Below are 12,210 nucleotides of genomic sequence, written 5' to 3' on the forward strand. Positions count from 1 at the left end.
TCTGCTATCAAAGACACACTCACCTGGGTGGCTGCATCTGCAGCACTAGAGACATCATTGTGTTGTGCATTCAAATCAACTGTCTAGCTGAATATACCCAGGAAAAGCATGGCAAGAGCCTCCCGCCCCCACCGGGGTGGGTGGGTGCCCTGTACATTCTAGAAAGATTTGTATTTCCTGATGCCACAATTATTTTTTAAGAATAAATTAAGTTTCATAATTGATTGAAACAAATTGACTGACGGTATTAGTAAAAATTCAAACTGTAGCACTTACTGATTATTCATTACACATTAAAAATCACAGTATCACCAAACTTTAAAAGGGACAAATTCACGGCAGACAAGTCTATCAGTGGCTACTAGTCTGGTGGCTATAGGCCACCTCCAGCCTCAGAGGCAAGATGCCTCTCAATACCAGTTGCAGGGGAGCAACAGCAGGAATGAAGGGTTGCCAGGTCCAGATGGTGAAAAAAGTCAATATCCATTACCCAAAAAGTGACTTTGTTCCTTCCCTTATGAAGGAACATATCCCACTTTTTCACACAATGCATAATCAACTTGTGGAAATCTTTGCCACAAGATGTGGTGACAGCCAACAACCTGGATGGCTTTAAGAGGGGTTTGGATAACTTCATGGAGGAGAGGTCTATCAATGGCTACTAGTCGGAGGGCTATAGGCCACCTCTAGCCTCAAAGGCAGGGTGCCTCTGAGTACCAGTTGCAGGGGAGTAACAGCAGGAGAGAGGGCATGCCCTCAACTCCTGCCTGTCGGCTTGCAGCAGCATCTGGTGGGCCACTGTGTGAAACAGGATGCTGGACTAGATGGGCCTTGGGCCCATGGGCAGAACTGGGGTGGGGCAGGCAGGGCACGTGCCCTAGGCGCCACTGAGGGAGGGGCGCCATGCCAGTTCCTGCCACCCCCACCCCATTGCCCACCTGCCCAGCCCCAGGGCCTCTCAGCCACTTGCCATCCTGCTTGCCTTCTGCGTGGCCTACGATCGGCCACTGGTGGGGGGCCTGCAAACTGCAGAGCAGCAATTCTCAAGTTCTCTCCCCGCCTCTCAGCTGATTGGCGGGTGGGCGGGGCTTACAGAGAGGCCTCCGTGTAGGCCTCCCTGAAGCCTGAACTCGGCAGGCCCCAAGGAAGCCAGGAAGAAGGCAGGCATAGTTCTCTGCAGCAGCAGACCCTCTGCCCAGAACATCCAGCACAGCTTTTGGCAGGTACTGTGAATTCCTTTTTGTGGTTTACTCCCCCCCATATATAGGGATCTGCTTGCCATAGGGCTTTGATATGGGTGGTGGTGGTGGGGAGACTGAGAAGTCTGAATATTTAATTTAAAACAGAGTGGAAACTTTGCTAGCTTTAAAAACAAAAACTATCTAAAAAGCCCTATAAATGGCTTGTTTCATGGAAGAAAATTACAAAAACTTCTGGAACAATATTATATTCATTCATTCATAAATGCACTTATGTTCAAGTTGTTTTGCAACCCAGAAGGTCTGAGTGAGAACTGTGAAGCATGTGTTGTGCTTTTGTTTTATTTTGTTTTGTGTGTGTGTGAACTGCTCCCTAATAACTCGCAGGGACTTCAGGGTAAATCTAGCCAACATGTGAATGCAGCACCTTCATTCCAGAGGAATGCCCCATTTGAAAAACCTCCTGGAATCAAACTTTACTGAATTTGTTCAGAATTCTGAGAAAACATACATAGGCTCACCCTGCATGGTTGAAAGTCTCCTTTGCTAATCTGCAGCGAGGGGCCTATTTTAATAAATAGTGTTTCTAGTGTGTTCTAGGCATTAAAAGTAGCACAAATATATAGTACTCAATGTATATCGCTATATATTGTGAAGTGTGCGTGTATGTATTCAGTGAAATGTATTTCCAGGCAGCTTACTTATTTTGAAATATCAGACTTAAATCCTTGGGGGCCTGGGGTGCGTGGAGGCCCTGGACATTGAGGGGCTGGGGCCCATTTTAAAATCTCATCTCTGGGCCCATTCCAACCTTGCTATGCCCTGGCGGAATAGATACATACTAGCTGACCTGAGTGCCGAGTCCCGCGGCCGGGCTGGGCCGCCCCCACCCCACCACTACCGCGCTGTCGGGCGGGCCAGGCTGCCCCCGCCACCTCACATCTGCGGCCAGGCTGGGGCCCGCCGCCGCCTAGCCTGCGCCGCCGCCTGGCCCGCGCCGCCGCCTGGCCCGCCACCGCCACCTGGCCCGGCGGCGCAGCCATGTCCGCCGCCTTGCCTCCGTGGCCGGGCCCGGCCAGGCCCGCCGCCTCACCTCCGCGACCAGGCCCGCCTGGCTCCCCAGCCATGGCTGCCGCCACCGCTGTTCTCCTGGGTGCACCAGCCAATCAGGCGCCCTGCAGCCCAGCCAATCAGCTGGGCTGCCGGGACGCATTTTTCCCTGGCACACCCAGGAGAATTAAATATATAGATGTATTGATCACTACACATGGGTTTCTGCACAACACCTGCAAAGAAGAAACTTCCATGTAGAAAATGTGTCTCTTGTAAATTGACCCTGAATTTTCCATCCATGACTGGGATATCTGAGAGTTAGAGTCAATGATAAAAGAACAGCACACTGCTTGTGACAGGAAGGGGGAAATCACAATGATTTCTTAGTTTGGCAGGGGCTGGTTTTGGCCCTGGCAGAACTTGGCTGTCTGCTCCTGTTGCAAATGCCTCTGTCTAGTGTGGCAAACTAATGTATCCTCCTCCCTCCTGGTGTCAAAGCAAACACTAGTTTGGTGAATGCACATATACCCCATGATGAGCCAACAGTCATCACAAGACAAAGGCTTGCAGGAATCATTCCCTGGTTTATAGATCCGCGCCACCCCCCCACCTTCTTCTTCCCCTATTTTGCTAGTGGCTATTTGGACAGGTGATCCTCTAGGTCCAGGACAAAGTCATGTTTTTTAAAAAGATGAGATGAGACAGAGAAAATGACACTTGGAATCCTCACATAACTCCTGACTGTTGTTCTAAGTCTTTTACAGAGATGGCTCATGTTTTCAGGCTTTGATCAACAACCATGTCTAGATGGTACAGTGTTACTTTTAACATGGATTTCCAGATATTGTTTACTACAAGTCCCATCATTCCTGTTTTGACAGGGGCGCAATTTCACTGCTTGCCCTAGGTGATATTTTCCCTAGATATGCCTCTGCTTGGGCCTGATCCAGCAGGGCTGTTCTTATGTTCTTATGAATTTACTCTGTATAGTATAGGTATAGTTCCAAATGTGTTACTGTATCATGTTTACTCACCTGTGTCTTCCCCCCCACCTGAACTGTTTGCTGGTCTGTGACCATATCAATAAAGATTGATTGATGGATTTTGCATAAAAATGGCATATTTTATTGGTGGTATATATGCATATTTTGATAACAAGTGGATAATTTGAGAATAAATACAATTATTTATTGTATTCACACTGTGAAGCTGATGACCAGGTGAGCTGCATGTCTGCTCAGTCTGCTGTCTAGGTGCAGAGTTCTCAAGGCCCCTGCTTCTTAACCATAACCATCTCCTGGTTAGGTCTACCACACACACTGTCCTCCTCCCCAAGGGTCACCTAGCCGGCTCTTCCCAGCCAGGCCAGCAACTTCACCTCTTGGCTCGAGGCAGAGTAGTCCGCTAGCTATTGGGCCAGCCTCTTTGCATGCTGGCACAGGGATGTGTGCACAGTCTCCCAGTCGCTTGCTGTTCTCTACAACTACAAACACGTATAGATCACTTTTCAACAGAAGGTTTCACAGTGGTTTCAAAGAAAAATAAATAAGAAGATGCTCCCCTGTCCCCAAGGGCTCACAATCTAAAAAGAAACACAAGGTAACACCAGCATCAGCCACTGCAGGAATGCTGTGCTTGGGTTGGATAGGGCAGTTGCTCTCCCCAAGATAAATTGAAGAGATTCGCCACTTTAAAAGGTGCCTTTTTGCTCACCTTCAGGGGCACAGCGGGAAAATGCTTGACTAACAAGCAGAAACTTGCCGGTGCAAATTCCTGCTGCTACTATACTGGGCAGCAGCGATATAGGAAGATGCTGAAAGGCATCATCTCATTCTGCACAGGAGGAGGCAATGGTAAACTCCTCCTGTATTCTACCAAAGACAACCATAGGGCTCTGTGGGCGGCAGGAGTTAAAATCGACTTGACGGCACACTTTACCTTTACCTTTTTTGCTCAATTAGCAGGGGTAGCTGCTAATTGAGTACTGTTAGTTAGCTAACTGGTCACTGCTGCCGCCACCACCACATGAAGGAAGGAAGCTGCACCTGCCAGGCCCACCTATCCGTGGTTCTGCATCACGTAAGTCTACAACCTGCCACTGAAGCAGAACCTCCCTTCTGGCTCCTCCTTTGATGGATGGTCAGGAGGAAGGGGAAGGAGACAGAAGAGAGGAATAGAAGCTGCGCATGAGCGAACAAAAAGTTTCAGCTGCATTTTGGACACCACAACACATGCAAAAAAAGTCATTTGGTCCCCCAAATAGCCACAAGTCCTCTATAAAAATCCTTAGTTGGCAACCCTATCTCACCTCTTGCCCGTGAGCTTCTCAGAGGCATCCGGTGACCCCTGTGTGAAACAGGATGCTGGACTGGATAGGCCTTAGACTGGATCCAGCAGGGCTGTTCTTATGTTTGATTTTGCCTTCATAGTTTCATCTATTTAAACATTTCTTCACAGTCTTAAAATCTAACTCACCATTTAATTTAAAGTTTCGATCGTATATTACACCAGTGGTTAGAGATTCAGATGAACTTCTTCAGTCTCTGTATTGATCCTATACTTTTTTTACAAAAAAAGGATGTACATTTTCAGTATTGCAAATGCACTTTCTGATTGTTCAGTGATAAAGTTTATGTTTTAATTTTTATATCGACTTACATCGGTGTGTTGTGCATCCATTCCATTATCCACTGCAAGTACTTAATTTAGTCAGGTGTGTTTGGTAATGCCAAACCTCTTGTTAAAAAAATGTTATAGTGTAGCATCACTGAATGTACCTTTCTGGTTCTCCTAGGAAGGGCCTAGCAAATCATGTCTGGGCAAGCTTTTCTATCTCAATAAATTGGAAGAGGTAAAGAAACTTGTTCTTCAGGCTTTTTTTGCTGCATAAAGGAAGCAGTAAAACTTACAAAAGAAAATTCATTGAACTTCTAAGTATATATTGACCTTCAGTGTGCTCAAGAAAATGTGATCAAAGAGAGAAAAGGCATGCTTGCAAGCAGACAATACAAGAGCTATGTAGGACCATAACTCTTGGGCTAGGACACACTACAGTGCCGTGAGAAATACGTGAATTATAATAATAGTTTCCTGTGAACCCAAGTACCCAACCACAGAGAGCCTGCCAATTCCATCTGCACGGTTCAATGGTTTAGTCTTGGGTTGGTGCAGATGACTCAATCATCAGGGATATAGCAAGGATGGAGTGGGCCCTGCCCCACACTGCCTTCGTACAAGGGAGAGGACAAAGAGCAAGCTGTAACCCCCGGCACTCAGGGTCCCAGAGACATTTGTTCCCCCCACCCACCTACCTTGTTCAGTTAAAGCTAGGCCCCTGCAAATCATGGTTAGTTTGGTTGTGAGTGCGGCTTTAAGTTCCCTCCCTGGCTTCTCCAAGATAGGGCTGAGAGAGATTCCTGCCTGCAACCTTGGAGAAGCCGCTGCCAGTCTGTGAAGACAATACTGAGCGAGATGGACCTATGGTCTGACTTAGTATATGGCAGCTTCCTATGTTCCCCAGACCAGCACACTCTCTCCTCCATATTTTCTTTACATCTTCAGTTTGTGTGCTGTCAACATCATGATTTGTCTAAACTCTGCTGCTTGTAAAAAGATTGAAACTATGGTTTAACAGCTGTCACCCAGCTAGTGGGGCCCCCTCTTTCAGGGGCCCAGGTATATTGTCCCCTCCGCCATTTAATTGTATTCTGTCTAGTACTGTATTCATAACATGCGGTGATGGCTTGAAGAAAAATGATTATACACATTCATGAAGAAAATATTATTATTAATATTATTAGCGATGATAGCTAATCAGATTCCATATTCACAGGTAGTAGAATCGGAACACCAGAGGCTGAGGACAAATTGAGGAAAGCTTCTGCTCACAGCATAATAAGGTGAGCACTGGGAGCTACCTTATAACAAACCAGACATTTGTCTTAGTTCAATATTGTTTGTGCTAACTAGCAGCCAGAGACATAGGTTTTCTGGAAAACTTTGGATTGGGAAATTTCCCCATGCAAATTTCCCCCTCACCTGCATAAAGTGTAGTGGATTTTTGTTCATTTGTTTTGGGGATATACTATACATTTTTTTCTGATGTCTTAAATAGGTTGTAAACTGATTTGGCATGTTTGACCTACTTATACAGTTAAAAAACAACACATCTCCACCATATTTTTCTCCCTTTACTGTATCTTTCTAGTCTTTCAAGTAACCAAGTAGAAATTTTAGAAATGGAAGATTTTCCATTTCTCATCTCTGCTGGCAGGTGGCTCTCTACGGTTTCAGACAGGGGTCTTTTCCAGCCCTACTTGGAGATGCCAGAGATTGAATATGGGACCTTCTGCATGCAAAGCAAGTGCTCTTCCACTGAGCTATAGCCCATCACTCAAATGCTTCCGTCTGGTACCTGTGGGAAACAGGATGCTGGACTAGATGAATGTCTGGTCTGCTACAGTAAAGCTGCTCTTACATTTATACGTGTAGTTAAAACTTATAGTGCCACTAAAACCAGACTTGGCTTTTGATTGGACCAATACAAGACCACCCTAGGGCTAACTTAATACTAATTACATTTAATAACTACATGGGCAATTAACCCATATCACACTCACTCTCACATTTTCTTCCACAACTGTGAAGAGTTAAAACTTGCTTATACTTGAGATTCTTCAGATTTATGCTACATGGCTAAATACTGTGCTACTTGGCTGAAAAGCCCAAACTGTATGCGACGTTATGTGGAAGGCAATTCCCTTCTCTGATTAAATTAGTTGTTTCTAGCCCTGCTGTGGACAACACATCTTAATGCTCCATCTTAAAATCTGCATCACTGAAGTCCTACTTGCCTTTTATTTTTTTCTTTGAAATTGGTGCAGCATTCAAAGAAGTTATGAAATCGTCAACTTCCATTCTTAAAAAAATGTTTAACTGTTCCATTAGCATATTTTGATGTAAAAAGTAGTACATTCAGCTTATTTAAGTGATAAGATTGAATCTGTGTTCATTGCTATTTAAATACTGGCAGAAACAGTGATGGTAAATGCTTCTGTTTTCACAAAAATGTGGGGATTGCAATATTTATGCTGCATGTGGTATGATATAATGGTATAAGTTTCAAGGCCACAGTGAAGTTTGGATAACAGTATAACAAGGGGCTAAAGATGAAAGGCAATAATAAAGTTCTTGCTTATGGCAAGCTAGCATGGCTACATACATCATTGATTTTTATTTTTGTCTGTTGTAAAGTGCTCTAAAGCCCTTTTCTAGCTGGTGGAAAATCAGGAAACAAATGTCCACTGAGACCTTGCTTGCTACACGTGGTTTATTCTGCAGGTGCTTTCATAATGTCTAAATGTGAACATCCAAGTGGGTCTTCAAACAAGAAATTAGCCAGATCTTGTATGTGTGTGTGTGTGTACATATGTATAAGCAGAGGATGCTTATCTTGTAAAAGGTGGGTGGGTGGGCTGTTAGCTCATTAGGTCCAGGCTCCAATATTACTTAGCTGCACCTCCAACTGCCCAATATATGTACAAAGGACCACTTCTGCTGTTCACACTTCACATGTTTGCAGCAGGAAACACAAGAGTACATGAGGCAAACAAGATTGCTACATAAGAGATCAAGCAGTGCTTTTTCTGCTTGGACGTGCTGACCTCACCTAAAGATCTAGCTATTCACCTAGTAAATGGTATAAGGTACTGGCCCCAATACTAACTACACTGCTGTCTACTATGACAATGGTCATAGACTGACAATTGTCTACCACCATTAAATACTCAGCTTTGTAGACAGGAGAAATGACCTCCACTCATACTGTAAATGTATATGAAATGTTATGTCAGGAAAATCTGGAGGTGAATATAATTAATTGCCAAACAGAAAACAGATGTAAATTGGTATCATTTAGTCTCTTCCCCTTTAGGAGTAGAAAGCTAGCCAGCCAAGCTCAAGAGAGCGGAAGATTGCAGGAGCAACAGAACCGACCTGTTCGTGGAGCAAAGACAGGACCGGAACTGGGGCTGGGTCGCCTGCCACACATTATGCTAGCCACGCCTTCAGTTCTCTTACTGGTCCTGTCTTGGAGCATGCTCAGTCCACAACCCATACTCTGGAGGATGACCTCCTTGGGCTGTGGAAAAATGTATGAAGTGCTTTTTGCTCAAGTTGACATGGCAAGGTGGCAGCCAGATTGGTCTCTGGGGCAACCTGGAAAGACCATATTATGCCTGTTTTGAAACAGTTGCACTGGCTGCCGATATGTTTCCAGACAAAATACAAAGTGCTGGTTATTACCTTTAAAGACCTGAACGGCTTAGGTCTGAGTTATCTTAGAGAGTGCCTTCTTCTGCACGATCCCCACCGCACGTTAGGGTCATCTGAGGAAGTCTGTCTTCAGTTGCCACCAACACGTCTGGCGGTGACTCAGAGGCGGGCCTTCTCTGTAGCTGCTCCTGGGCTGTTGAATGCACTCCTGGCAGAGATCCATAATCTGAATTCATTATTGGCCTTCAGGAGAGCCCTTAAGAACTCTGTTTGGCCTGGCCTTCCAGGGTTTTTAAACTGTTTTTAAACTGTAAAGGTTCGGCTTGGTTTCCCAGGGTTTTACAAATGGTTTTACTTGCGTTAATAATGGTTTTATGTTGTTTTTACTGTTTTTTATTTTAATAGTTAATTAATTTTAGTTTTGTTTTAATGTAAACCATCCTGAGCTATTTTTGGAAGGGCAGCATAGAAATTTATTTATTTTATTTATTTCAATAAATACAAGGTTATATTTTTGTGCATTTTATTTCAGAATGTATCCTTTTATATTCTTCTGGCACAACCTCACCCCGTTGCCTTTCTTTAGCAGAATGCTTCTGTCATAGTGGGCGGGACAAAATCTGCTTTACTAGCCAATATGGAATACGGAAGACAGGAGTGTTTACACTTCATAAATCGAGATAAACAAAACTGCAGCACTGTTGCATTGAATGGCAATTCAGTTCTGCCCTAGTTGCATACCGTCTACAAAACTGAGTAACATTTTCTAAAAACGGCTATGGTGCATTAGATACCAAAAAGTAGATACTGGCAGAGTTGTTACTATGGCAGGAGCTCATAGATTTGGGAGCCATTTGTGGGGAATGAGAAAATGCAACTCTATCCCTCCCATCAGCCGCTGCGACAACAGACTTAGTCATACTAACATTGCCCATATACCATCAAAGTTCAAAGCAATGCCTTTTGTTTCTTGGGGGGGGGGAACTTCCCACCTTGCTTGCCTGCACCCTGCATGCTCCTTCCCTCTCCTTTTCATGTCTGGCCATTGCCAGACATGTGATGGACAGGTGCAAGGAAGGAGCAATGCACCTCATCTTCCTTGTTTGCTGCCTCTAGCTTGCTCTGAAGGATGAATGCAAACTGAAAATGCAAGCAAGGAAGGCTTGTATGAGACAGGTAGTGGAGAGGCAAGAGCTGAAGGCAGTCAGTGTGAACCCTGAGGGGGGAAAGGAAGGAGGGATGGCCAAAGCAGACTATGGCAGCGTGTGTGTGTATGGGTGCTGCTGGGGGCAGGCGGCACTGCATGCCACACCTCGGGCATCCATTTACATTGAGCTGGCTGTTTGTGTTCTAGCTCAGATTCTGAATTGCAGGCTGGTGTTTTTTGTGTTCTTGTTGCGTGTTCAGATTTTCCTTGAACTTTACTTACTTTCTAAGTGAAAGCCGTACTTTAAGTTATCTCTACTCTGGATTAGGGATGCTAAAAGATGTCCACTAACATAATGGGTACATGGTTAAATTGGGTACATAAGGCAGAATAACCTTAAGGTTTTATATATCTTAATAACTCAAGGTTTTTCCTTAATAGGCACTAATAGTTCGTACACTTTGCAACTTTTCAGTTGGTGGCCTTGGTAAATCATTGTCCCTTTCCTGCATTTTGGGGATGCCTTTTAAAAATATGGGTGTTGCCACTTGTCAGGTTTCAGCCCCTTTCTTCAGTTTCCTAGAAGTTAAATCTGAGCATGGGGCAGATACAGGTATGCACAATACAGACAAGATACAAATCTGTGTGCATGAAGAGTCATGCACTATTGTACAGCATTGGACACTTCACAAACTGCAGCAGGGTTATTTTGAACTGCTAAACCTAACACCACAATTGTCCTAGCCAATCTTTAAAAGGAACAAGAAAGCTCTTTTAAACAGGTACAGGGCAAAATATTACAAAGTGAAAGTGTAAAAAGTGTGGGAGATGGTAATAAATGCACTGAAATAATGTACGTTAACGTAAACATATAGCATCCAAATCAGTGTTGCACAGGGGTTTTTCAAAAACTGCAGCAGGTGCCAAAACAAAACATGCAACCTACAGGGAGCTTGTCTGCTAATCTGTTTCAAAAGTTAATCATGGGCAGAGCTGGAGCAAACTCCACTGTCGAGTTCAAAGTCCAAGAGCCTGTGTCAAAAAAACTAGTGTGAGAAGGTACAAAAGGTTTGACCATCTAGAGTTGTTAAACTAGTTCTGGCATTTCCAAAAGTGCCAGTCTTATGAGCTGCTGATGGGGTGAGCAAGCGCCCCCCCCCGCAAACACTTTCTTGGGGCTATTATTTACATCATAAGGTATACGGATAAAACAAGCAGTATCTGTTGGGGAAGAACGTACATAATTCCAAACTGTCCAACCTGACTGACTTTGTAGGGGCTTAACCCCTTTCAGACCACTCTGAAAAGGAGTAACAGGGGGCCATAAATTAAGTCATAAGATACATGGCTGAAACAGATACCATTTGGTAGAGATGACTTTCCTGCATCTTAAAATGTGCAATTTGACTACTTTATGTGGGACCAAACCCAAATCAGACCATTTAATGTGCTCAGGGCCCATAACCGCTTTCACTGTACTGAAGCAGATTCTGATCAGCTGGAATGTTTGTGAAAAGAAAAGGGGAGGGGGAAGGGAGTGAGTGAGTAGACACCTTCCACCGTACTGATCTGGAAATGTGCATATCATTTTTGAAATTATGAACTCCTTTAAGCAATAAAGCTTTTATCTGGTGGGCTTTTCATTTTTTAAACTTTCTAACTTTCAGCTTTTAAATTTGGTTTTAGCTAGGTCTTTTGGTTATTAATTTTGTATGGTTTTATATTGTTTGGCTAATTTTGACAGCCACCCCAAGCAGTATGACAGCGGAGGAATGGAATATAACTCAAGTTCATACACAAATAAAATGATGGGGCGGGGGGGGGGGGGGTTTGCTACCGGAATACACGTTATATTTCTTTTTTATCAGTTAGGAAAAAATTGAAAACACCCTTTTCAGAGTGGTGTGAAAGGGATTAAGCCCCAACAAAGTCAGTCAGATGGGACAGTTTGGAATCATGTATATTCTTCCCCAACAGATACTGCTTGTTTTATCCATGTACCTTATGACTAAGTGATGGCCCTAAGAAGACATTTTGGGATGCTTGCACCGCTTAAACACCCCAGCAGCCACTCAGAAGACTGTCACTTTTGGAAATGCCAGAACTAGTTTAACACCTCTAGATGGTCAAACTTTTTGTACCTTATCATGCATGTTTTTTGACACAGTCTCTTGGACGATCTGTACTTTGGTAGGCTGTAAAACATTAACATGGGAGGATGAGTTAGTGAAAGTCTAGTACATCTCTCTCTATAACTACATCCGGTAAACAAAGCTCCTCTTAAACACTGCATGACATCATCTACAGATAACAAATGCCCAAGTGCAGCTATCTGCTGTGCTCCCTAGGTGCAACAGAACGAACCAAGAGAAAAACCACATCGCAGCCTTGTCTACACATTTCATAGACTCAACAAGGGAAGATCAGAGTCCTGCTCAGCTCTCGCAGGCTGAATTTGAACTGTGAAAACGTCCTGGGTGAAGTGCTCTGCTAGCAAGGGGGAGCAAACAATCCTTCTCTCTTACACTGCACGCCCCC

General features: G+C 44.2%; 1 protein-coding gene across 1 annotated transcript in view; it reads left to right on the forward strand.

The window, feature by feature from the left end:
• The first annotated feature begins 1,130 nt into the window (after nt 1–1,130).
• The window catches only part of TRIO (trio Rho guanine nucleotide exchange factor), a 371,831-nt gene continuing 360,751 nt past the window's right edge, over nt 1,131–12,210 (forward strand). The window contains exons 1-2 of the mRNA XM_053242690.1: nt 1,131–1,223; nt 6,085–6,151. The gene's annotated coding sequence lies outside the window, so the exon portion shown is untranslated. The remainder of the gene's footprint in view (nt 1,224–6,084; nt 6,152–12,210) is intronic.

This window comes from Hemicordylus capensis, chromosome 4 (assembly GCF_027244095.1).
Source record: "Hemicordylus capensis ecotype Gifberg chromosome 4, rHemCap1.1.pri, whole genome shotgun sequence".
Classification (NCBI taxonomy): Eukaryota; Metazoa; Chordata; class Lepidosauria; order Squamata; family Cordylidae; genus Hemicordylus; species Hemicordylus capensis.